Genomic DNA, 4890 nt, shown 5'->3' with positions numbered 1-4890 from the left:
CGATAGTATCCAACCATTCCTAAGAATCGTTGAACTTCTCTTCTAGAGGTGGGAGGCTGTATGGCAATGATATCCTTCACGTTGGCATCTACTGGTGCCACTTCATTGCTTCCCACAATGTATCCAAGGTACCATATCTTGGCATGTCGAAAGTCACTTTTCTTCAGGTTTATTGTCAAACCTGCCTTCCTCAGACGCAACAATACTTCTTTCAAGCCCTTCATCTGGTCCGACCACGATTCTGTAAAAATAATAACATTATCTAAGTAAACTGCAACTCATGGAAGTCCTTCTAAAAGATGATTCATTGCCCTCTGGAATACTGGTCCTGCATTTTTTAGGCCAAAGGTAAAACCTTATATTGGAACAATTCATCGGGTGTAACAAATGCAGTAATGGGTTTTGAAGATTGTGATAAAGGAATTTGGTAGTATCATTTTAGAAGGTCTATACGTGTAACAACTTTAGAAGAACTTACTTGATCAATCAAATCATCCACTCTAGGCAGTGGGTATGCATTTGTGACTGAGTTTATTAACCTGTCTATAATCGGTGCAGAGTCAAAACGATCCATCGGGTTTTCGTACTAATAAACACGGTGAAGATCAAGGACTGTCACAGCTTTCGGCCAAGTCGTTATCCAGTAGAAACCGAGTTTCATTTCTCAATATAGCTCTCTTGTATGGGGATACTCGATAAGGTGCTTGCTTGCATGGGTTGTTCCCTCTTTCAAAATGATAGTATATTCCAAAAGATTAGTTTGTGTTGGTACATCTCCACACAGATCTCTGAAAGTCTTCAGCAAACGTTCCACATCCATAGCCTGATGAGAACCTAAACGCATTGATTTTGCAGAGATATTAATTAAAATTTCAGAATTGGAGAGGTGAGAATCATTACCAATTTGAAAATCATTCTCTGGAACAATCACTTAATCATTCTTAACGTTTACAGCTTCAAGCACTGTTGACTTTAATTTAGTGCTCTGTTACACAAAAGGCTTAAGTCTATTCACATGAACAAGATGCCTATCTTTCATTTTACCAGTAGTTTCAATTTCATATACATTATTGCTCCATCTCTCTACTACAGTATAGGGTCCTTCAAAACGACATTCTAAAGACTTCTTAGTGGGATTAAGCATTAAAATTTGATCACCTGGTTTAAATTCTCTCATTACAGTTTTAACATCAAACCTTTTCTTCATACTATTTTGTGCTTTAAACAGATTCTGATGTGCAAATACTCGAGCCTCATCTAATTGCTTTCTAAGAGTAACAGCATATTGGTGTAAGTCTTTACCCGATTCGTGGTTTTCAAGCCAGAAATCATATAAAACCTTTAAGGGTCCTCTAACATTCCTACCATATAGTAGTTCAGAAGGCGAATATCCCAAACTGTCATGTTGAATATTTCTTATGGCGAACACCACAAATGGTAGTCCCTCATCCCACTCCTTCTGATGTTCATGGCAGTATTTAGTCAGAGCTTCCTTAAGCGTCTGGTGAAATTGCTCTAGCGCCCCCTGGCTTTGCGGATTATAAGCTGTAGATATTGAATGGTGAACACCCATAGCCAACATAACATCCTGAAAAAGCTTTAATGTAAAATTGGTACCACTGTTGGTTTGAACAACTTTAGGTATGCCATATTGAGTAAAAACCTTGACAAGGTGTGGAATAAGAGTCTTAGTAGTTATATTCCTTAAAGGAATAGCATCTGGATATCTAATACTAGAACACATTATAGTCAACATGTATTGATGCTGTCCTTTTGTTTTTGGTAGAGGTCCAATGCAGTCAATAATAACTTTTTCAAAAGGAACATTACAGACTACTTGAGGGACCAGAGGCACTGGTTTAGGTGCTTGGTTGGGCTTACCTACTTTTTGACAGGTTATGCAACAATTGCAGAATACCTTAACATCACGAAAGAGGCTAGGCCAATAAAAATATTACAATATACTTTATGCTGTCTTCTTAATCCCAAGATGAGTAGTAGAGACTTCATAGGCCACCTTCATCACATGATTTTTCAGAGAGGCTGGAACCACCAACTGTTGTTTAACTTCCCAAGAGGCAGTTGCTGCTGCGGTACTTCCTCTATATTTCCTCATTAGCACTCCAGCTTTTAAGTAGTAACATGTAGATTCTGCCATACTCTCCTTCTCTGTCAATGCATTCTTAAACAATGGCTGTAAAGAGACCTCGTTAATTTGCTCATGTTTCAAATCTGACATTAATTTTATATACATCATTGCATGATGTTGTCAATACTTTTCCAACCTTTTCATTACAACCTTTCCTACTCGTAGTATCAAAACTATTCTCCCTAACCACAGTAAGAATATCAGGTTGAACACTTTAATTAAACAAACTATAGAGAGAATAGTCAAAATCTGTCCCTAAATCTAAACATAATCCATCTCTCACCTTGTCATCCTCAACTGCAGACCTAGCACCACATCCAACAGCATTGAACTGGTCATCAATACTAGGCACAGATTCGGTCGAAATAATACCACACAGGCCTCTGCTGCGTTCAACTACACTAGATGGGAACAACTCACGTTCCACATCCTCCAACTGCTGAACAGGGCTGACTTCCAAAGGAGTACCCCATACCACTGGGTATGGTACCACACTATTACCTGCAACATCATTTCCAACAAGAACATCTACGCCAGGAATCGGAAGAGACTCAACAATGCCCACAATGATATTACCCTTTAATATACCACAATCCAAATGCACTCTAGCCCGAGGCAAAGAAGTCAAAACACCTATGCTCCTAACTATTACTTTAACATTGGTAAGACAGTCTTCTAACTCAGGTACTGCTCCTCTAACAACTAAACTCTGTGATGAACCGGTGTCCCGCATTAGCTTTACAACAACATCCTTACTATGTTAATCACCAGTAACAAAAACGCTGTCAAAGCAGAATGGGTTTGAAACCATCAACACCACCACCTGACTCAGCATTTATATCACAAAAAGAGAAATTAGATTCCTCTCTTTTACTCTTTCTTTCATTCTTCCTAGAATGTTTGGGACATCTAGCTTTCACATGACCGACCTCACCACACGAATAACAAGTTGCACTTGAACTAGCACCAGAGCCAAGAGATTTAACAGATAATGTGTAAGGACTTTTTGGTGTTGAGTTTTGAGGCGACTTACTTGGTGTCTTCCTGGATTGGTTACCTGAATAGCGAGGTCTTAATAACCTAAAATTTTCAGCAAGTACAGTTGCTCTTTGAAGAGTAGTTACTTCTTTCTCAAATAAATACCTCTGCGTATCAATGGGTATACCTCTTATAAATTGTTCTACTAATATTAGTTCTCTATATCCATCCATGCTTGAATCACCAGCAGACTTTAACCATTTATCATGCATACGCACAATATGTGAATATTCAACATACAACTGGTTGTCAAATTTACGATATTTACGGAACTTTAAGCGGTAATATTCCGTGGTGAGTTCGTACACACGCAAGATAGATTCTTTAATAAAATCATAATCTTTACCTTCTTCTAATGTTAAAGCAAGAAAGGCAGACCGACTTTTACCCTTTAAAGCAGGTTGAATAAGAATTGGCCCTATTACCTTAGGTAACTCTAAACTATCTGCCAACTTCTCAAATAAAGCAAAAACTTCATCAGGCGAGTTTTCGTCAAAGGAAGGAATCATCTTTGAATACTTAATTACATTAGTGTTACTATCTTCTAACAGAGCTACACCACCAGTTTCGCGTTCAATTTTAAGTTGCTCTAACTTAAACTTATATTCCCGGTCTTCACGTTGTAACCGCTTTTTTCGGTCTCGTTCTTCACGTTCTGACCTCTCTATTCTATCTTTCTCTTTTTCTCGCTCAGCATACTGCAACTCTAACCTCTTTACCTCTAACAATGAACTTATTTCATCACAAAGATCAAACGCTTCTTCAATTAATATATCATTATCAACCAATTTACTTATTACAAAATGCTTGACTTGTGATTTACGCCACGTTTTCTTAACATCACGAACAAATTCCTATTTACGCGCAATAGATAACAAGTCCTCTTTACGTATCGTAAGCGAACGTAAATAACCAATAGAGGGTTGACTAACAAATGCATTCAAATCAAAGGGCGCCATAATTACAATTTTTACTATTCAAAACTAAATTTAAGTATTAAACTTTACACTTAATAGACAACTAAAATGAAAACACGTTTCACACAACTTCGCTCTATTAATATATTTAAAAAATACGCATGTATTCGACGTGTAGAATATCCTGGCCAGGTCACCATTTGTTATGATTCGCATTTATGATTCACGATTTCATGTAGCACTTTATAGATCATAATATTATTCTTAAAAGTTGGTGCTAATTTACAAGGTTCAGTTTTAAGTTTATAATTTAAAAGGGGAAATAGATAAAATCACTTTTAAACCACTTTTAATTACAATATATATATTCTACACATATATACAGAAATATAAAGAAATAATGATAAACAAATTCATAACTTTCTCTTAAATAAATCCACTGGTGTTTCGAAACAAAATAAACAATAATATCTTACCGGATACAAATAAACACTAAATCCAAATAATAAATCCAAGAACCGTTAATCACCAATCCAAGAAGCACGCTCGACAAAGAAAACTTTATTGTCGAAGTAAACAATATTCGGTCATCCAAGGACCATGAAACAAACAATACTTAAATTAAAAATATTTAGTCACACCATCTAGTGACAAAAAACAATAGTACATATTTAATGATACTTGCTCCATCTAGTGACTGAAAAGAAAACTAAATAAAAAATATTGAATAAATATACAACGGGAACCATAACACTCTGGTAGGTTTTGGAGCCTGGTTTAATGATT

This window comes from Palaemon carinicauda, chromosome 26 (assembly GCF_036898095.1).
Source record: "Palaemon carinicauda isolate YSFRI2023 chromosome 26, ASM3689809v2, whole genome shotgun sequence".
NCBI lineage: Eukaryota > Metazoa > Arthropoda > Malacostraca > Decapoda > Palaemonidae > Palaemon > Palaemon carinicauda.
The sequence above is the reverse complement of the archived record's forward strand: the minus strand, read 5'-3'. Positions refer to the sequence as shown.